This window comes from Meriones unguiculatus, chromosome 17, assembly GCF_030254825.1.
Source record: "Meriones unguiculatus strain TT.TT164.6M chromosome 17, Bangor_MerUng_6.1, whole genome shotgun sequence".
Lineage (NCBI taxonomy): Eukaryota > Metazoa > Chordata > Mammalia > Rodentia > Muridae > Meriones > Meriones unguiculatus.
In genome coordinates, this window is record NC_083364.1 from 19683777 (window position 1) to 19705953 (window position 22177).

The 22177-nt window shown below is 53.6% G+C and overlaps 1 protein-coding gene across 2 annotated transcripts in view; it reads left to right on the top strand.

The window, feature by feature from the left end:
- The first annotated feature begins 2610 nt into the window (after window positions 1–2610).
- Kdm4b (lysine demethylase 4B) overlaps window positions 2611–22177 on the top strand; it is a 79994-nt gene continuing 60427 nt past the window's right edge. The window contains exons 1-2 of one of the 2 annotated variants that reach the window (XM_021632940.2): window positions 2611–2800; window positions 20819–20924. The gene's annotated coding sequence lies outside the window, so the exon portion shown is untranslated. The remainder of the gene's footprint in view (window positions 2801–20818; window positions 20925–22177) is intronic. The other variant, XM_060371280.1, reaches the window with a different exon arrangement.

Sequence of the window (22177 nt, forward strand, 5' to 3'; positions counted from 1 at the left end):
TGCATGCAAAACACCCTGACAAAACATACACATCGAAAATTTTTTAAACTGAGTATGTAAGTAACTTTGGAAAAAAGTTTGCACGTTGTGGTTCCTGGGGTTGGAACTTGTGTTGTCCTGCTTGGCTAGAAGTGTCTCTACACAACGCTGAGCCCTCTCGCCAACAGCGAGGTCGCCTTTTAAAGACGCTGGGGCATAGCTGGGTGAACGGGATAAGCCTGTCAGGCTGTCTTCAGTGGCGGAGGATCTTCAAGACTGGCCTGGGCTCCGTAGTTGACACCCTGTCTCAAACCTCACTGGGCATGGTGGATCATGCCAGCACTTGAGAGGCAAAAATAGGCAGATCACTGAGTTTGGAGCTAGCCTGGTCCACAAAATGAGTTCCAGGATAGCCAGGTCTGTTAGCAGAGGAAACTTGTCTCGAAAAAAAAAAAAAAAAACCCATCAAATACAAAAACAGGATATGGTTCCATCCTTAGTACAATAGTCCAGGCTGACCTAGCATTCAGAGATCTGCCTGCCTCTTCTTTCCCAGTGTTAGAACTACGGGCATGGGCTACCATGTCAAACATTTTAGGACATATGAATGTGAGTGGGTGCCTCGGAAGGCCATGAGTATTAGATCCCTTAATGCTGAAGGTGGAGGTGGTTGTAAGCCACTTGACATGGGTGCTCTGGAAGAGCAGAATCTTTGGTTTTGGTTTTTCAAGACAGGGTTTCTTTGTGTAGCCTTAGCTGTCTTAGAACTCTATAGACCTGGCTGGCCTCAAACTCAAGAGGTCTGCCTGCCTCTGCCTCCCCAGTGCTGGGATTAAAGGCGTGTGCTATCACTTGAGCTATCTTTCTAGCTCAGGACAAGTATACTACTGTGTAGACAGGAGTCCTGAGGGCAGAGCAAATTTAATAAAATCCACTCCTAATTAAAAAAAATGTACCCATCCTTCACACAGGTCACCTGTCCTTGAAAATACGGTGGCAATGACCACACAATTCCATTCCTGCCTGTGGAGTGGTACAGACATCTGGAGGGACCGAGGACTTCCGGGGCTGGTAGACATTGGAGTTCATTTGTGTGTATGTGTATACCTGCACGAGTAGACACGTCTCACCTGTGGAGGTCAGAGGACAAAGGACTTCCTCCATCCAGTGGGTCACACAGGTCTGGCTAGAAGGCCAGCTTACTGAGGTGCCTCACCTTCCTGTTTTGAGACAATTGTACAGCTACATAAGACTCAAAACAGTCCTGTGAGCTGGCCTCCAGCTCAGGATGATGGGGAGCTCTAGGTTCTCCAGCCTGCACTTCCTGAGTGCAGGGGGGCCGACATGACGATGGCTGTTTCCCTTACAATTACCACACTATGAAGAGCAAGGGAAACAATTCCAGACTCGTCCAGCCTGGATGAGAGTGACAGGCAGGAGACAGGGCTGGGGTAAGTATCTTGGGTGCACAGAGCATTTGCTCAGCGCTCCTCTCCAGAGAGTAGACATTAAAATTGAAGGACTTCCAGTCCTACCCCATAAAACAAGAATGCCGTTGACCGCCCCGCTTGCTCAAGTATGCAAGACATAATAATAATGGGCCAGCAAGCAGGCTCAGTGCGTAAAGCTTACAGGCCTGACAGGCTGAGTTTGATCCTGTGACCCAGATGGCAGGAGAGTCAACTCAAGAGTTGCCCACTGGCCTCTGCAGGGCAGACACCCACACTTATACGCAAAACAGTAAAAATTTAAGATTATAAATTCATATTGATGGGGACAGTATCAGACAGTAAGTAAAGCTCTGGAGAGCCACAGCTGTGGGGCAGGGCTCAGAGCCCTGTAGATGGGGCACCCAGGCCCGCAGCTGCTAAGCCGGACGGCAGAACTTAGCAAATTTTGAGAAGCAGGGAACTGAGTCGCTTCTTGCAAAGTTTGGCGTGGGCACGGCATAGGGGGCGGGGACCAAGGCCCAGTTTGGTGACTTCCCCAGGTGAAGTCACGCACGTTTTTAGGGAACTCCTAAAAGTCTGGGCAGGGCAAAATGGAGAGCTTTTGGGATTCTCTCTGCCCTAGCCGTGCTGGAATTCCGGCCCCAGACCGTGAACCACCGGGTCTCGAACCGCTCTCTCGTCGTCTCAGATCCGGGGCCGATGTTGTGCAGGAAATCACGTACTCAGCAGCCCTCCGATAACAGGGCGGAGCCCCGAGCAACCAAGACAGCGATTGACATTCAGTCCCAACCAATCGGCTTCCAGAGCCCGGTCCCAAACACCAATCCGTGCTTCTCTCAGTGAGGACCCGAAGAACTCGCTTGTCAATCTGCGTGCGCTCAGACCCGACCGCAGTCGGATTGGCTGTGTCTGTCTTGACGGGCGTGCTCCACATCCAATGAGAGCTGTGCCGGTCACCAGGCACGTGAGTGGGTGCCGGCGCGTCCTCGTGGTTGGACCAATGAAGGGGAGAGGTCGAGTGCCTGCGCCCTCCTTAGGTCGCGAAGGGCGGGACCGCTCGGTGTTGATGAGAGGAGGGGCGGAGCTGTCAGCCGCCACCAATCAGCGTACGGGCGTGGGCTGGTTGCCCAATGGCGGCCGAGGAGGAGCCATCGCCCCGCCCCCCTGAGGCTTCGCTTCCCCGCCCGAGGCGCTTGCTGAGGGCTCGGCCGCGAGCGAGCGAACGATCGAACAAGCGAACGAACAGGGCGAAAGCAGGAGCCGAGCTGCCGGAGAGAGCGAGCGAGCGAGGCCCGACGGGGGCGACGCGAGGCGGCCGAGCACGCGCCGCTTAGCCCGCTGTCCACACGGGGCCGCGCGCGCCGCGCCAGGTGAGTGTGCGGTCGGCGGTAGCGCTCCGCGGCTTCGAGGCCCCTCCGGGGGGCCGCGCAGCCGCCATGCCTGCCCCCGCCCGCGCCTCGCGGCCGCCGCACACACTCTAGGCCGAGGCTTCGGCTGCGGCCTACTCGGCTCCGCGCGGCGGCGGGGTACGCTGCGCTTTTGTCCGCTCGGGCGAAGCTGCTGTTTGTTGATCGACAAAACGATTGGAAAGGAGGGTGTGTTTTTTTTTTGGGGGGGGACGATGGGGCCGGACAAAGGCGGGGCGGGGGCGGGGCGCCGCGTCCCCTTTCCAGGCCACAAAAGATGACAGCGTGGGTGGCCCGGTCCAGGCATCCCGTCAGCACCCCCAAATCCTTAAAAATAAAAAGCCACTCCAAGCCTTGCTCCCCCCGTTTGTATTTTGGTTTTCTTTTTGGAACACCAATGCTGTCCCCTCCAAACACTCATCCATCATTCCTTACAAACTTGACCCCCTCTTGTCCCAGAATCCGTAAATCACCATATAATCTTCATTTTTTAAAGCTAAAATAAATAGTGAACGTATCTTCTTTTGCAATGGCAGCCTTCCCACCTCGCATCCGTCCTCTGGTCCCTCTGCGGTCCAGCTCCCTTCTCTGCAAGCCATGAAATGTGTAGTTGTCCGCGTGCACGCCGGTTCAGGGCGTCCCCAGCAGACAGCCCCTGTTTCTCCAAGGAAGCCTGGCAAACCCGGGACAGCTCGGGGTGGCTTCCCTACTGCCGTGTCCGGGGGCTTTTGGGGGGTTCTGCCCAATGCTGGGATGAGCCAAGTGGGAGTATAAGGGATTCTGGGCTGCCGGGGTCCAGGCTTGCAGATTTGATGGTGTAACTGGGCCTCCCCTTGTCCCATCTGTCTGACTGGGGGAGGGGAGAGGATGGCATTGCTTTAATAATTCAGTAACACCTGGGGAAGTGTCTTGCCGGAGTCGCTAGTTTTTTTTCAACCAGCAGAGGGTGGATCCTCTAATGTGTTTCAGAAAGCAAAAAGAAAGAGTGTGTCTTTCCCTGTGAGCGTTGGCTCAGCCTGGAGCCTGGTGCCAGCACCTTCTTAGACGCTGAGAATCTTGGTTGCAGAAGGTTGGGGGCTCCGGGATGTCTCTGTGTCCCAATAGTTGTGTATCTGACAGTCCCCCTGCCGGGAGACTGCACCTGTCCCCAAACAGCTCCTGCCTCAAAATGGGCTCATTACCTGCGTCTTCAGGGGCTTCCTCCCCCACCAGGAAAGGGCTAATCATTCTTTTTAATTCTCCCGTAATTACTGCCTTTAGAGCCACTGGGAGGGCGTGTCCCCAGACAGGGCCAGCCTTTTTTTTTGTTTGTTTGTGTTTTGTTTTTTTGTTACCCTGCTCTACTTTCATCTTCCCCTCCTTTTTTTTTTTTTCCTGCAAATCTTGTGGGTGCCCTGTATCTAAACATGCAGGGTCTCTTTGCAAGACACCGGGCAAATCTTCATCCTTTCCCTGGGAGGTGAGAGATTATTGGTTTGCACAGATGGCCATACGGTGTTTTGGTGTTTGGGGTGGAAATGTCCCAGTGCCAGGTTCTCCACGTGCCTGTGTATATCCAGGCACACCTGTGAGTTTGTGCAGTCTGAGCTGGGAATGTGCTGGTCTGAGGGACAAGCCATTCTCTAATCCTTTCTTCCCAGAAAGAGGGCTACTGAGGAGACATCCTAGTACGTAGAGGGGTCTCTGGAGACTCAGTCACTCTCCTGTGGATATCTGTCCCTAGCCCACAGCCTGTCTCCTTCCCCATTCTAGGGGGTCCCTCAATCCTCCCAGTCCTCCTACACCTGACCTAGATTTCCAGTTGTCGTTCCCCTTCCTCTCTTGGGCTCTGGCCCCTTGTTTTGCCCCGCTCCTCATGTTGTCCTAGGAGTCCCAGCACTGGTTAGCCATCTGTCCCTGTGCTACCTGACACCTGTGGGGAGGCAACTGGCTTGTCAGTTGGTATGTTGTCCAAAGCCTCCCTTCAGGGGCCTTCGGGCTCATTGGGAGTACTGGGAGGAGGCTGCTCTGGCCAGCCCAGCATCCACAGACAGTGAGGTCTCGGGTACGTGGGGAGGGGCAGAGGTGTGGGCAGCCGGATACTTCCAGATGTTTGTCTCTGGATCTGGAGTTGGGATGGAAGATTCAGGGCCTGGTGGCCTTGGGCTTGTCAGTTGCTCCAGAAACAAGGTGAAGGCTACCAGTCATCACAGCTTCTGAGTAGGTGGTGGCTGCAGGAGTAGGAGATGGCTGGCCTCTGGAGAGACCTGTCGTTACAGGGCCGGTGGGGTCTCACCATCCTTGGAATTAAGGTCAGGGTCAGAGTCCCAGAGGTCTGGATTGAGGTCCCTCCTGCAGGCAGGCCTCCTTTCTGCTCTGTCCTGCACCCTGGCTCCCTCTCCATCTGTAGAGTTGGTGTCCAGCACGCTTCTGCCCCGGGGTGGCCTTGAGGGTCAAGGGCAAGGGACCAAGAGCTTAGAAGCATTCTACTCTGTCCCACTGTTCCCACTGTTGCCACTGGATCAGTCCACTGTGACCAGGTCACCCCTGGGTGGCTGTTGAGAGCTCTTCATGTGCAGCCGGCCCTTACCCACACCTTGCCAGGACCTCACCCACGCCCTGCACATGAGACTTGGGGCTTGCCCTTTAGCCCTGTAGACCCACCTGCCCCAAGTCTGCCCTGTAGTTCTGTTTGCTCCTGTACCCCACTGGTCCCCTATCTCCGGTCCAGGCCTGTGCTTACACAGACAGGATCTCCCAGTGACTAGCCTATGCACGTCCCACCCTGGCTGCCTTGGTTCTGTTGAGGTGGCACTGACACCCTCCCCATGGCTGGACCCCATCCTGTTGCTCTGACCAGCTTGTCGCTAGTTGACCTGAGCTGACTCATTTCTCTGATCTTGGCCTTTTCCTCCACAATGATGTCCCTGAAGTTGTGTGGTGTTCCTGCACTGGCAACTTTGGAGAGGGTGACAGGGACCCAGCGACTCACTAAGATGGAAGTTAGCATCCAGCCAGGCGGGTCATGAAGATGAGGCACAAGGCCCTGGCTTCATCCCAACACCACAAAAACAATTTCAAAATCAGGAATTGATTTGCTGTTGTTTGTTTTTGTTTTTTCCAGACAGGGTTTCTCTGTGTAGTCTGGGCTGTCCTGGGTTTGGTGGTCCCTTGTAGACCAGTCTGGCCTCACAGAGATCCACTTGCCTCTGCCTCCTGAGTGCTGGGATTAAAGCTGTGTACCACCACCTAGCTGATGAGTTGATTTCTTAAAAAGAAGTCTCAGATGAGTTGATTTTCTGCTCATCTCCCAGTGAGTGTGCTCTGCTGTGGGAACCTCTTGGCTGGATTAGGTGTTTGGGGCTCTTGTCATTTTTTTCACCTGCTGTGCCCTTCACTGTGGGGACAGGAGAGCATGGGACATGACTACCCATGGCCTCTCCAGAAAAGTAGTCTACTAACAAATGAAGCTCAGGGGTGAGGCTGAGTAGACAGTGCATGCTTAGCGTGTGCTCAGCCCTGGGTTTGTTCTCTGGCACCGTGTAAACTGTGTACAGACCCCAGCACCCAGGAGGTGGAGGCAGGAGGGTGGCCAGTCAGAATACAGCAGTAAAACCACAGAAGGGAAGAGTGTCAGGAGATGGGAACTGCTGCTGTACAAGCACAGGCCTGAGTGCTGATACCTGCGCTCACACAGGAGCTGCCTGTAGCCAGGTGTGCCTGCAGCTCAGCTCGGGGCAGTGGGGACAGGAGGGGCCAGCCCAGCTCCCTGAGGGTCTCAGGGCTGCCAGCCCAGGGAAAATGGTGAGCTTCTGTCAGCAGAGACCAGGAAAAGGTAGAGGGTGATGGAGGACACCCATATTGACCTCTGGTCTCCAACACATACACACACACACACACACACACCACATACACTTGCATACATGTATACACATACACTGGGCGGGTGTGTGGCTCAGTGGTGAGCACTCACCTCGAATATGTGAGGTCCTGGATTCATCCCAGCACCAGATGGATGTCAGCAAGGACAAGCTTCCTAGTTAAGAGTGAGTTGCCTTTCCTCACCTTAGTTGACAATTCCTGAGCAGTTGTGAGCCTCACAGGAGCCCTTTGTGTACCTAGCTTCAGGCCTTGTGGGATGCCCCCTCCCCTGGGTGACACATCCTGAGCACCCCAGCCTCTCTCTGAGCCAGGGCCAGTGGCTGTGGGAAGTACATCCATGGCATCCCCTAGAGGCGGCTTCTGCCGGGTGAGGGCCTGGTTGTGGGCAGGCAGCCACTGTCTGGAGCACCGCTCATGCCTGCCACAATCTTGTCTTGTTCATGTCCTGAGAGTTACAGGTGTTCGAACTCACCTTTGCTGTGATTGTCTGTCCCCCTTTCTTTCCCTCCTTCCTTCTTCTCCCCACTTGCACAGCTTTGGGGACAAGTTTCTGCTGGGGGGGGGGTGTGAAGATTGGGGGAGGGGTGGGGTGAGCTGCTATGGTCTGTCTGTCTGTCTGTCTGTCTGTTTTTCTGTCTTTCTTTCCTTCCTTTCTTTGTCTCTGTGCTTGCACATGTCTGTCAGGGTGAGTGTGGAGTGAGAGGACCTCCTTAGGTGTGGAGTCTTGCTTGTCTAAGGACAGACAGAGTCTCTTGTCTCAGTGCACACACCAGGCAGCTGGCCCTCCAGCTCTTGTGTCTGTCTCCCAGCTCACAGGCTCCCACACGCAGCTTTCACGGTCCTGGGGATTTTAACTCAGCTATTTGTACAGCAAGTGCTTTACCTGCTGCGGTGTCTCCCCAGCCCTGAGACCTTCCTGCCTCCCCTTCCACAGTACTGGGATTGCAGGCCTGCTCAGTCATGTCTGGCTTTATTATGATCTCTGAGGATTCAAACTCATGTCCTCATGCTTGCCCAGCAAGCACGTGATCTGGGTGTCCTGGCCCAGGCTGTGCCTCTTACTGATACTGGAGTGCCAGGCTGTGGCACTGGAGAGTGGACAAAGAGTAAGTTTGTAAAGCAGGCTGTGGTTGCTACCCTGCTGGCCGGCAGGTACAGAAGGGAGCATGGCAGATTCAGGCCTTAACCTGTGGGTCCATCAAGTGGCAGCTGTGTCTGTGTGTGCTGCTGGCAGGACACTAGGGCAGACAGCAGCCACAGTGCCTTTCTAGGGTCACTTCAGGCACTAGGCCTTTTGCTGCCTAAGCTGGCCCAGTCCCAGCCAATGGGTGTGGAGCCAGATGACTCCACAGGAGGAGAGGCCGTGGGACGATGCAACCCTGGGGTTGCCTCTCACAGAGCTGGCAGAAGCCTCCCTGGGTGTGGGATGTTCCAGGGACCTCTGAGCGTGGTGGGAAGGAAGGGGCAGCTGGGATGGGGAGCCCAGTGGGTCTCAGCAGCTCCCCTAAACTTACGTGTCCTCTCCATGAGATTTCTTTACAGTCTCTTCAGTTAGAGAGGGTCAGCCATAAGGGGTCCCGCATGCCATCGTTTCAGAGAGGATGTGTGCAGAGGGACAGGGACGGTGGCTGCTGTGGGAGCAGAGCCCCAGGAATTTAGGCACCCCTCCTAGGGGTCACTGATAACCTTGGGGCCCTAAAGGGGTTCCCCGCCATCCTTCCAGGCTCTAGCTGGGAGCCACAGTATCTTGGTCCCTGGCAAATAGGCATCCCAAGCTAGAGACACCAGTGGCCTCACTGCGCAGGGAACCTTTCCTGTGCTCTGCTTCTGCCTGCCCTTGTTGCCCCCTACCAGATGATTGCCTGCCGTGGTTGGCATGGTCGCCTGGCGCGGAGGCAGCTGGAACGGCGTGCTGTTCCAGCTCTCCCTGTGTACCAGGCTGAGTGTGTTTGGGGCAGGTGCAGCAGTAGCCAGGGAGCGGAGCCTGACGTGCACAGGTTGTCCTGTACGTGGGCGACCAAGCCAGGAGCCACTGGGCCTGGGGGGCTTCTAGGAAAGGCACCCTTGGGGCCACACCTGTGTATCCTGAGTGACGATGGGCAGAGGAAGAAGGAAGGGACACTGGGTCATGGCCCTTGGAGGCACGCAGGGAGGAGGTGGGGCTCTAGGCTGTGGGGTGTCTTTCTGGGTCACCGCAGGACCAGGGCCCTATGGGGGATGGGCAGTGGGTTTCCTTCAGGAGCCCTGTGTCACAGCACTGAGAGGCCTGCCCACTGCATGACCGTGATTCTGTTGCGGCCGTACCTGGCGTTTCTGGATCACCTACCAGCATGACCCCACTGTGGACCCAGCCAGTTCTGGCCGCTCTCACATGCAGGCGCCGCCGCCACTTACAGTCCCAGCCTGTGTTGCTTTGGGAAGTGGTTAGTTTGGGCTTTGAATGTTTTTTATAATATTTATTGTGGGGCCAGGGCGTGTGCCACAGTACACATGTGGCGGTCTGGGGGGTCAGGCTTGACAGCAAGCACCTTTACCTGGCAAGCCTTCTCATAGAGCCCCACATTCCTGAGCTTCAGGAGAAGGTGAAGCCGAGCAGGTGAGCTTGGCCTGCGTGAGCCGCCATTAGCCCCAGCAGCCCCAGCAGCAGCGAGCACAGGTGACTTACTCCATGTCAGCCTTTGCTTTTTATTTTTCTTACTGTTGTTATTTTGGTTTTTTTTTGAGACAGGGTTTCTCTGTGTGACAGTCCTGGCTGTCCTGGAACTCTGTAGATCAGGTTGGCCTCGAACTCAGAGATCTACCTGTCTCTGCCTGAGTGCTGGGATTAAAGGCGTGTGCCGCTACCACCCAGCTGGGTCTTCGCTTTTTGAAAAATTTTACTTACATATTCCATGTGTTTTGCCTGTTTGTATGTTTGTGCAGTGCCTGTTGAGGCCAGAAGAGGGTGTCAGATGCCCTGGAGTTACCGATGGCTGTGAGTTGCCTTGTGGGTGTTTGGGATTGAACATGGGTCCTTTGCAAGGGCAGTCAATGTTCTAACTGCCGAGCCATTCCTCCAGCCCACTATTGGCTTACCTAAGGAGCACGGGCAGGGTAAGTGGCCTGTGGTACAGCTGAGGGGAGGCCTCAGGGCCTGTGAAACAGAGCCCTCCTGTCGTCGTCTGTTGCGCCTGTGGCCTAGGCATGGCTGCAGTCTCTAGGCTGCAGGGAGCTTCCTAGAAACATGGCGGGCAGGAGTGAGGGCCAAGTGCTGCTCAGTGTCCCAGGCCCCATGATTGTCCCCCCACATTCCAGACACGATTCAGTGGGTAAGGAGGCTTGCCTGACCACCAGTTCAGTTCCTAGGAGCCACGGCTAAGAAGGAGTGAACCGATTCCCCCAATCCCTGCCAGTTGTCCTTTGACTTCCACCTGTGTCACTTCCCCCCAAATAAATAGTAGAAACAAGTTGTAAACATTTATAATATATATATATATATATATTTTAAATATATATATTATATATTTATACACACACACATATATATATATATTTTTTTTTTTTGTAAAAAATGAGCTGCAGAGTTGTGTCCCAAGATGGGTCCTCATGTGTCAGTTCAGGTGTTGGGGTGTTAGCACAGGGGTAAAAAAGGGACACCAGGGTAGGGTGCTCCAGGTTACTGCCCCTGCACTGGGTATCCTGTAGGTAATGTGGGCAGAGGCAGTCATGAGCAGAGACTCCCAAGGACAGACAGAACACATGTAAAAGCCCTAGGGTGGTGCTACCAGAGCAGAGGAGCTGGTGTGTCCAAGGTTCACAGGCTGGCACAGTCAGCCTTGGGGTGTGTCCGGGTGGATGGCCCCTGGGATGGACAGAAGAGCCCTCACCAGCCCTGGCGAGCCTGACGCTTCTCTGTTGCTGTGGCAACCTTTGCATTGTGGTCTGTGCTGGCTCAGGACAGGGTTCTGGTGGGGCCTGACAGCTCTGTTGGGGAGAGGAGAGGGGGGACCAGGACTTTTCCTAGGACAGGCCACACCACACCTCTGTGGACCTCAGCGCATGCTCTGATGTGATACTAGGGCCATGGGAAATAGGGTTATTGGGATCAGGTGGCAGAGGGGTCCTGTGTGCTCCGGTGGCTGTTTGTCCTCCGGATGCTCTCCTTATAACCTATGTGGTGGTCAGAATCAGCCCTTCCCCTCCATCAGGTGGGGCTTGGGGATGGAACTCAGGTCCTCATGCTTGGCAGTAAGCCCTGTTACCCTGATTGATCTTGCCGCCTCAAGTTTTTTGTGTGTCTAGATACGCGTGGAGGCTGTGGACAACCCTAGGAATTTCCCTCAGTCATTTCCCACCATATCTTGTGAGGCAGGCAGGGTCTGCTTGCTGGCCAGAGAGAGCCCCACGGTGCACCCACTCCCCTCCCCAGTGCTGCCGTCCTCCAGGCAGCTTTCTCCTTGGCAGCCGGGGGCGGAGTCAGTCCTCATGCTCTCAGGCGGGCACCGACACCCACACCACACACCGGCACATATGCATGCGCGCGCACACACAAACAAACGCACATCTCTAAGCATGACAGACGCGTTTCTGTCCTTCCAGAACATCTCAGTGCTCCAGAGAAGCTCGTTAGTCCTTTCTGTCCACCCTTTTCTCCCAGCCTCTGCTGTACATGGACCAAAGCTTGCGTGTGTTGGATTTACCTGATGTGGGTGTTTTGGGGTATAGTCTTGCCATGGTGGGCCATGGCTAGGAAGGGGCTTCCTGCTGGTGATGGAGATGAAGATCCTATGACCCTGTGTCTTCACGGGGCCCTTTTTCCGGCAAGGATGTGTAGATGTATGACAGTGTTCTGTGGATGGCAGGCTGCGGGAGTGCAGCTGAGAGTTTGGAGCTGGCGACAGCTTTTGTACAGCGCATCCCTGTCTGTGACTGGGGCTGAGCTTGCACAGCGAGTCTCTCCCACTGGCCTGTGCTATCAAGGTTTGTTTAGTGTGGGTTTGTTTGTTCCTGTTTACGGCTGAGTACTATTCCATGGAATGCATGGGTCCCATTATACATCTGTGTGTCCTTGCTGGACATCTGAGTTCATGAGGTTTTTGACTGTTGTGCACATGTGTGACTGTGCATTTATGTGTGTAATCATTTTGCCTTGCTCAATATGTGTTCCAGAGTGCTGCTCCATTGTCCATAGCCCAGCAATGTAGAACATTTGTTTTGCTTGGAACACAACAGTGTTTGCTTGGCATCTGGTTTAGTTTTGGTCTTTTTTGGCAGAGTCTCAATGGCTAAGCCTGGAAATCCCATTTCTCCTGCCTCGGTATCCTGCACTCTGGAGCCTACTCTCGTGTTTGAGTCTCTGTCCCGGCCCTTCTCACCTGTTGTGCTGGGTGTGTCCTGGGCCTGTGGCCTCTGGGATGGGAATCCCTGTGCCTCAGCCTTTCCTGGCCCAAGGCCTGACAGTCAGGGATGTCTGACAGCATGGGCACTCCTGAGGGCAGCGTCCCATGGTGACCTTTGCATCACTGTTTTCCTCAGCTGCCATCTGTATTTTCCTGAGCTGCCAGGAAGGTTTGCAGTTCGTCATGGAGCACCTGCTTCTCTAGCTCTGTGATCTGTCTGCCTAGTCAGGTGACAACAGTGGCAGTGCCCTCCTCTTCCCTTCTGTCAGGGCTGGGACCTGTCTTTTCAGTGCTCCCACCTATGTCACCGTTGTCCCCTGCACTCCCCACTGTTGGGTGGCCTTGGGCAAGCCATGTCCTGCCCTGTGTCTCCTTTACCATCTGGGATAGTGTAGTGATGGGGCTTGTTTGCTTCAGATGGTTGTGGTGCCAGGTAGGGAGTGCTTGTGTGTGTTCTTATGTGTGCATGCGTGTGTACGTGTGTGAATGTGTCACGCACATGTGCATGTTGATGCATATCCACATGTCCATGCATTGTGTGCATGTGCGTATGTCCCTGCTGTGCCAACCAGACACCCCTGATTAATCTTGCTGGCTGCCCTGCCTGAGCAGTAGCCTAGAGAGCGGCCCCTCAGCCATTCCACAAAGAGGAAGCTGTGGCAGGCGAAGAGACCTGTCCCAGCCATTGGGTGTGCAGGAGGCTGTGTCTCGTATGTGTGTGTGTATCTTTTCCCAGTGGTACTGGGTGCTGGGGTGCTGGCTGTGGCCTCTTTCCAGGGGAGAGACAAGTGGTTATCACCATTCTGCTTCCCTCCTCTGAGCAAGGCGGTGGGGTTCCAGAAGCCAGGAATGGGCAGCGGTGCTCGGTATCCAGGTTCCCTGCCCATCAGAGCAGTGACTTACCTTTTTATTTCATTGTTTTATTTCGTTACTGTTTCATGCGTTTGTTTTTGTGTGTACGTGTGTGTGTGGGGGCCTGTATGTCACCCAGTGTGCCCGCGGAGGGAGTTGGTTTCTCTTCTTCACCACGGGGGTCCTGGGGCTTGGGGCAGGTGTCGGCCATTCTCATGTTTGTCCTTGGCAAGTCACCCTGGCCTGACGGGTGTTATTTAATGACACTGATTATTTGCCTGAGTATGTGACTGTGTGTGTTTGTGCTCGCTCGCGCATGTTTGTGGCGAGGTCAGTTTTGCAGATGTGTGCTCCCACTCATGTTCTCTGCCTCCTTCTCTGTGATAAGGCTTCCTGAGCCGGAAGCTCACACGCCAGGCTGGGCTGCCCACCATCGAGCAAAACCTGCTTGTGCCTCCCCATAGCGCTGTGGTCTAGTCATACTGAGCCAGCACTAGCAAGGAGCTCTGGAAAGTCTTCCAGGAGTCTTTCCTTAAGCCCCCACATGGAGACACTTTGAGGGTCCCCCAGGCTCTTTTTCTTTGCTCTTTGCTGGAGCCACCTCAGGCAACTATGGGCAGTGTTCTTTGTATCTCCAGTATGCGTGCTCCCTCCAGGCTGGAGCATGTGAGATCTGTCACTCACAGCACTGACAGACCCTTGACTCTGTGGTAGCCTGTCGGTAGACAGTGGCCCACTTCCTTGAGTCTGTGTGTGGCTTCTGAAGAGGTCAGAAGGTGTGGCAGGAGAAATGCCAGGGTGGCTCGTGTAGGTGCAGAAGGCCCTGGTGTGGATCCATCCCCTTTGGGAGACATAGACTCTGATGAGAGGTGTGGCCTTTCCACTTTGTGTACCTTATAGATCTTGAGGGAGGTACTTGAGCTGGGAGAGCTCACTGTTGGTCCCCGTCCAGGAGAGCCATGGAGAGAAGGGCATCTCGTGGCACTGTTCTGTGCCTATCTGTTATCTGCTTTTCATTCTGAGGTCCAGCACAGTCTCCCCCCCCCCCCCCCCCCCGGGTTCTTGGTGATTTCTCCTCCTCCACTGACATCATCGTGTGCCTGGCTCCTGAGCCATCCTCATCTGCCACCCTGTGGTGGATTCCTGGATGCTTCTCCCAAGAGCTGTGCTGTCTGCCTCAGGACTGTAGTTGCTTCTAGACCCTCATCAGTGTTGCAAGGCCACTGTGCACACTGCAAGTACAGGCAAGTCACAGTGTTTACTTCCAAGATGGAGGACATGTCTGGATGTATAGCTAATCCAGGTGGACATCTTCTCTATCCATTTAACTTTCTTACACCCACCCTCCCACGCACCCCACCCCCCACCTGTTTACCCTTCTCCACCTCCTGCCCTCTTTCCAGCAGCAGTGCTGGAGTCAACATCAAGGCCTGCAGGTCCCGTGAAGTGTCTCTTGTACTTCAGCTTCATTGACAAGCTTCCTCTGCTAAAAATGAGACTCACCCTCTGCATTGAGAGCCCCCAAAGGAGCTGAGTCTTCCATGCTTGTCTTGGACACACAGTTCTGGCTGTTGTGCAAGTTCTGTGGTTGTGTCCCTGCCTTGGCTGTGCTGTTCACTTGAAATAAAGTCATTTCTTTGGTCCTCCTCCTGTCTCAGCAGGGTCCCCACTGCTTTCAGTTTCTGCTTACTTATGCCTGTGGAATGTGGAAGGTGAACAAGGTTCAGTGTTGGGTCTGTTGGGGAGGTGCATGATGCCAGTGTCACTGTTCTGCCTGCCGCCCATGTGGTGCTCAGTCTCTAGGTCAGAGGCTCAGGCTCCTGAACTTCCCATCCCTGCTCTCAGCAACTGGGTGTGAAGCCCACAGGCCAGCCCCTTGCACCTCTGTGCAGACAGTGTCCGCTGTCCAGCCTGTGGTGCCATTTTGCACAGGTTCTGGAGAACCTTCCAGCTTGCCCTCTGCTTCAAAGGCCCCTTCTGCAGTCCTGGGTCCTCATGCCATTCCTCACTTTGCCAATGCTCTTGCTCCTGCAGTTTGGGCTGCCTGCAGAGAGAGAGAGACCTCTTGGCTTGTGTCAGCCTCATGAACGAGGTTGGCCACCTTTTCAGAGTAAGGCCGTCTTCTGCCCTTCCCGAAGAAGTTGGTTTTTGCCATTCACTCATTTTCTAGGGGAGTTTTGACTTTTCTCCCAACTTTGATTTAATTTTTAAAATTGCATTGACATTTTTTATTTTTTTACACCCCTCTGTGCGTGCACAGGGGTGGCCTTCCTCAGGATGCACTCAGGACACAGCTTTGGAGTCTGTCTTCCCTCTGCCACAGGGCACCGGGCTTGGCAGTGGTGCTGTTACCTATTGAGCTGTTACAGCCCCCAACTTTTATTGATTTATTTACTTCATAATTTTTCTTTTTGATTTTACGAGACAAGGTTTCTCTGTGTAGCCTTGGCTGTCCTGGACTCTCTTTGTAGACTAGGCTAGCCTTGAACTCACAGAGATCCGCCTGCCTCTGCCTCCTCAAGTGAACTTTTTATTTTAAAATATTTTATTTTATTTGCATTGCTGTTTTGCTTACAGTTTATCTGCGTGAGGGTGTCAGATCCCCTGGAACTGGAGTTACAGACAGTTGTGAGCTGCCATGTGGGTGCTGGGAATTGAGCCCAGGACCTCTGGAAGAGCAGCCAGTGAATGTTCTTAACTGCTGAGCCATCTTCCTTACTTATAAATTTTAATTTCTAGTATTTAATTTAAGTGTGTGTGAATGAGTATAGTGCCTTTGGAGGCAAGAGAGGGTGTCATGTCCCTGGAACTGTAGCTACAGGTAAGTGAGAGACACCTGACCTGGAGCTAGGGATGGAACAGCCTCTGGAAGAGCAGCCAGTGTGCTTACCCCGCTAACTTTTTTTTTCCTGAGGCAGGGTTTCCTTGTGTAGCCTTGGATGTGCTGGACTCACTTTGTAGACCAGGCTGGCCTCAAACTCACAGAGATCCATCTGCCTCTGCCTCCCCGAGTGCTGGGATTAAAGACGTGCACCACCACACCTGGCTAGCCTTATAACTTTTACTTAATTTTCTTTCTTTCTTTCTTTCTTTCTTTCTTTCTTTCTTTCTTTTTCTTTCTTTCAAGACAGGGTCTCACTGTGTAGCTCTGCCCTGTTCTGTCCTTTTTGTGCTCAGGCTGGGCTTGAACTCACAGACACTTCTGTCTGCGTCTGTTCCTGAGTGCTGGGATTAAAGGTATATGCCACCATGGCTGGCAGTTTAAATTTTTGATATTTGCTGTTTTTGTTTTTGTTTTTTTGATCTGGCTCTATAACCCAGGCTACCCTCAAACTCATAAATTCTCTGGCTCAGCCCTGAGTTACACCCTGGTCCTTTTATATTCCGTGTTCTGTTGCTGTGAAAAAAATCCTGGGAGACCAGTATGATTGCCTTAAAGAAAAAAAGCAGTTCTGGGCTTGTAAACCAGTTTGCTACATTGTGGGCTGTTCTTTCTTCCACCCTTTCAACCCCCTCACACTAGAAAGGAGGGAAAAAGGATCGAGAGGAAAGCATCCCTCAGTACAGTCCTGGGTCGGAAAGGGGGCACCATTACCATTAGGCGACTTTTTGCTTATTAGAGATGTTGAGCTTTTGGGGGCAAGCTTGATCTTTGCCATCAGGGTGTCTATTTTCTTGTTTCTTCTTTGTGCATGACCACTTAACAAACTGCGAACAATAAATCAACCAGCCACCCACCCACCCTTCGGGGCCTTAGCATTTATGTACCCTCTGAAAAGTCCCCCAAATTTCAAACTTCACACACTCACAGAAACTACCTGCAGCTGGCAAAATCATGCTCTGCCAGAGCACGAGGCAAATCATAAATCAGCTGCTGGGAAACAGTCCCCTGTCCCACACGTGGGATTAAAACAAAAACATATTCTTAGAATATTTCTGTGTTTTTAAAGAAACCAGAATTCCGAAATTCTCACTACACGGGGTGGCAAGAGGGTTTAGTGGGTAAGGCGCTTTTGGGCAAACCTGGTCACGTGATAGCAGGCACCAACTCCTCCATGTTGTGCTCTGACTGCCACACACATGCACTCACGTATGAGATAAACAAATGAACATGTAATAAAAGTAATTTAAAACATGCTCATTTGCTCTCAAGCTCATACTCAGCAGCTGGCCTTCATTCACTCTAGTACGACGTTTGTCCATAGTCTGCTTGGTCACCAGTTCCCTAAGGCCTATATGGAATCTTCTGTGGCTTGTGCAGTTGCCATTGTGCCCAGGTGGCAGGTGATTATTATGGGTTAGACCACACAGTAACATTCAGGGTGGTGGGGCTGTTAACTGACGGTTATGTTCTTCTGGGAGGTGATGGGTATGCTGCTGGGAGCACAGGGCTTTTGATCTGCGTTTTTGATTCTCCTAGGGAAGGTGGAAAGGTGCCTGACCATCACCCTGTGCAAGGGCCTTGGCTTTGGCAGAAGCCAGTGGCCTGGCTGTTTCTGCCATCTGTAGCCACCCTGTTGTCACAGGCTCACATCCAGCCTCCCTTGGCTTCAAGCCCTAGACCTCAGGACTCCGGGAGTCCTCGCTGCCTTCCTGCCAGGCCCTGCACAGCTGTGCCTTCTGTCTCCAGGCACATCTGAAGTCTGTCTCCAGTGATGACAGGTTGGAATGGTGTGGTCAGGGGTCCTGCTGCCTGGGACAGAGTGCAGAGTGTGACCCTCTCCTGCCTTCCTGGCACTGTGGCCAGCCCTGCCTCATCCCTCTGCTTGGCAACATCCCCACCATGCCCTGGGCTAGCCTCTGTGTCTCCTTGCCGCACTTCCAGCTGCCTTGCTGGGGGGTTGAGAGGGCTGGGTGCCTGGGTTCTTTGCCACAACACACCAGAGGGTATTGACAAAACTTTGTGGCCTGTACCTGGTCATCTTTGTCTTGACCTGTCTTGAATGACAGTGGGTGCTGGGAAGGCTAGCATTGCCCCCTTGAGCCACTTGGCTGTTGTCTCTGGGATCATTTCAGCCACGGCTTCATTGAGAGCCCTAGGACTATGGCCTGACACTAATGATCTCCCAAGGATGCTGGGAAGAGACACCTCTACTGATGGGTCCACCCACTTACCCTGGGGGCAGAGCCTGCCTTGGTCTCTGCTTCCTGTTCCTGTCTGGGGCTGCAGCCACACAGGGAGCCCCTCTTTGCAGCAGCTCCATCCTACCCGGTTGCCATCTTGGGGACTTGGGCTGGGGAAGAGTGAGGAGTCATGTGAGGTGGGTGCCTGGACTCTTATCCAGTCTGACTGCTACCTGCTGAGGCAGTGGCTTTGTTTGGCCCCTGGGTCTCTCTGGTGGCTGGCCTGGGCTGGGTAGACATGGACATGGACACGGATGGGTAGAGTCAGGGCCTCCATGCTGAGGTAGAGTTGTGCTGCAGACCTACTGGGAGGATTTCGCTTGGAAAACAGCACTGTACAAGAGCTATAATGCTGGACAGTGGCCACCACTCAAGCTCATTAACTCTTCACCCACAGCACTTTCAGAATCACCATAAAATCTTCCCAGTGCCAGATCAAGAGCAAGCTCCTCCGTCCCCAGTGGGAGTGCTCTGTTGCCATGAAGCCAAGCAGCTGCTTCTGTTGGCCAAGCATGTCGTGTCCCTGAGGAAGAGACATAAGGGGTCTGCTCAGACCCTTGCCTGACTTTTTATTTTTAAATATATAATTTATTTAACTTTATTTCATGTGCATTGGTGTGAGGGTGTCAGAACACCTGGAACTGGAGGTACAGACAGTTGTGAGCTGCCCTGTGGGTGCTAGGAGTTGAAGCTGGGTCCTCTGGAAGAACCAACAGTTGTCTTAACCGCTAAGTCATCGATCCAGCCCCCTTGTCTGACTTTTATGGCTTGTCTTGGCTGGAGTGGCAAGGACTCTATGTATTGGGTGCTGGTTCCTTGTCTTGTTGAGTGGTGAGATACTTTATGTTCTGGATGCTGGTCCCTTGTCGTCTTCTTGTTGAGTGGTGTTTAGTTAGGGTTTCTGTTGCTGGGATGAGACACCATGACCAAAGTAAGTTGGGGAGGAAAGGGTGTATTCAGCCTACACTTCCACATTGTAGTCTAACACTGGAGGAAGTCAGGACAGGAACTCAGCAGGGCAGGATCCTGGGAACAGGCGCTGATGCAGAGGCCACAGAGCAGTGCTGCTTCCTGGCTCGCTCAACCTGCTTTCTTATAGAACTGAAGAGCGCCAGCCCAGGGATGGCACCATCTGCAATGGGTTGGGCCCTCCCCAACAATCACTAATTAAGGAAACAATTTACAGGCTTGTGCAAAGCCTGATTTACTATTTTTTTTTTTTTATGGGGTCATTTTCTCAGTGGAGGCCCCCTTCTCTGTGATGATTCTAGTTTGTCTCAAGTAGACATGAAACTAGCTAGCACGAATGGTGAGTGCTTTGTGTATTCTGGATTCTGGGCCCTTGTCCTCTTGTTGAGTGGTGAAGACTGTATATGTTCTGGATGCTGGTCCTCTCAGGCCTGTGGTTCTCAGGTATTCCGGAAGCGGCCTCTCCTTTTATTATGGCAGCCTTTGAGTTCAGAGCTCAGGGCAAACTTTCTCATATGTCTTGTCTGAAAGGCACCTGCTTCAGGCCATAAATATTCTTAGAGTTTGATGTTTGCTTTTAAAATTTGGCCTAGACCCATTTAGAATTAATTTTGTGTGTGGTGTGAGGTCAGGGTCTAAACTCATTCTTTTCCATGTAGTATAGGAACCTTTCTTGAACAAAAGCTACCCCTCCCCATTGATGGGCCTAGCCTTAGCACAGACCTTCACCATGGGTGTATTTAGGAACCTCCACTCTGGTAGCTCTTGCATGCTAGCTCTCACATGCCCTTAGCCAGGGCCAGGTCTCTCATTGCTGGCGGTATTGGGGCCGGAACCCAGGGCCACCTGAGCTACCCCTCACCTGTACTTACTTAATTCATGGAGCCTTGCCATCCTGAGCCATCTGACATTATTTTATGCTGAGCTGGTGGCTGGTGCTGGGCAGCTTGGTGTCCAGCTTGCCCAGAAGCATATTGGACAGCAGGGGTCAGGTCAGGAGTCCCGGGAGGATGGGGCAGTCTCCATTCAGCACAGGAGGAGAGGGAGGGGGTCCTTGCTGCTGCTGAGCCTGGGAAGACAGGTCTTGGGGATCCTGAAGACCTGTCGACAGTGTAGTGTAGCATGGCGTGGCCTTAGGTGCTGGGTGGGAAGTTGTCAGCCTGGCACTGTTTAGGAAGTGTGTGGGGACCAGCTTCCTTCAGGGTTGGGCTGTGTTAGGCAAGACTACATATCTGAGTAGTGGTGAAGGCAGCTGGAGCCCAGGACATTGCTACAGGAGGTACAGGCAGGGGCCATAAAGGTCACAGATTGGTAACCTCAGCCACAGGCTCCCAGCACAAGGGCCTGGTGCCACAGTGGCACTTCCTGTCACCAAGCCTCGGAATATTTGGGTCCCTGTGCGCTAGATACTGGCTCACTAGCGGGGGTGTGCAGTGACCTTTCTCTAGAGGTCGGGGCTTTGAAAGGTTTGTTGTGTTTTGAGGCTAGTGTTAGTAGCCCAGGCTGGCTTCAGTTTCCTCCTTCCTCCACCTTCTGAGTGTGCTGTCACACTTGACTAAATTTGAAAATCAGTACCTGTCTGTGGCTTCTGGCTTCCAGAAGCTTCTCTGCTGTCACTTGACTGCTCTCAGCTCTGACAGTGGGCCAGCAGAGAGCTGGGACAGCATGTTGTTGAGAAGTGTCCCTGGACGGAGCTGTGCTAGGTCACTGTCCCTGGTGGAGGCGGTGCTGGAAAGACTGGATGGGCAGGGACTGCAGCCGAGCAGTTCAGTCATTAGCTTTCATTTGCACCTTGCAGGACACTGTTGCTGCTGGAGGTACCTGACAGGAAGCAGCCCCGCCTGCTTCCTTGAGCCCAGGTCATCTGGCCCCTTCAGCCTCCTGGAACCTCCTGGAATCCCCAGGTAAGTACAGTGGCCAGGCCCAGGTGATCCTCGCGGCTCTGGGAGACAGGTTGCCTGGCTGTGGGGTTGGGCCTAGTGAGGCCCGGTAGCCTGTGGGTGGAGTCTGTGCTCCTGTCCACTGGTGACTGAGGCTTCTCTCAGCACTTGTGACTGGGGTCCTTTAGTCCTGGGGTGGGACCTGCAGCTCAGGACCATCTGCCTGGGCCTCTCAGTCTCTGGGATACCTTTAGGGATATGGGGCTGTGGGACTTGTTCCCATTATCCAACTCCGGCAAGAAGTTGGGATCAGGACAGGGCTGGGGTCTCTGAATTCAAGGCCAGGCTAGACTACGTAGTGAGTTGTAGGACGGTCGGAGCTATATAGTGAGGCCCTGTCTTGAAACAAACAAAGACACTAAACAGTAACCATGAAACCCAAGTGCATGTGGGGCTGAAGTGATAGTTTGGTGGTTGAAAGCAGTGGCTGCTCTTCCAGAGGACTGGGGGTTCAGTTCCCAGTACCTGTCAGGGGTTCACAACTGTCTGTAGCTCCAGCTCCAAGGAATCCAACATTCTGGCATGTCTGCAGGCACCTGTACTCACACGCACACGCAGCTTTCATTTGCACTTCATAGGCACTGCTGCCAGGAAGGTTCCTTGCCACCTTCCTGCTTCAGGGATGAGCCCCAGCAAGGTGATTGTGAGGCTGCTGAGCTGGCCAGGTTGTTGCAGACTGGAGCTGGGGAGGCCTTTCTGCTTGCTGCAGACAGGGATGCCTCCCCTCAGAAGGTTTGCCCCACAGGGCCAGGCTGTGAGTATCTTAGATGGGAGGGGCCGCGGGTCTCTGGGTTTCTGCCTTTCTTGAGCTTTATTGGCTCACAGCTGGTGCAATGGAGCCTTGTACCAGAGATGACTGCCTGTGGGGGCTCAAACTGGCCAGAGCCATGGCCCCTACAGGCAGTAGAGATCACTGTTGGACAAGAGACAATGGACAGGAACCCAGCTTGGAAGCCATTCTGTCTTAGCTCCTAAAACCCTGCTTTTGTCCTCAGCTATGCCCAGGCAGCCCTTGTTCTCAAACGAGGTACTCTGAGCCAGGATGAGCACACAGGGAGCGGAAAAGTGGGTGCTGAGCTTGGGTTCCCCCCCAGCACTCAGAAGGAAACTAAGGAATCCACAGTGAGGCCTTGCTCCGTACAGACAGGTCCAGGCAGGTCCTGAAGGCCCCTGAGCTGTCAGGAGAATCTACGTGGTCCACCACCAAGAGCAGACAG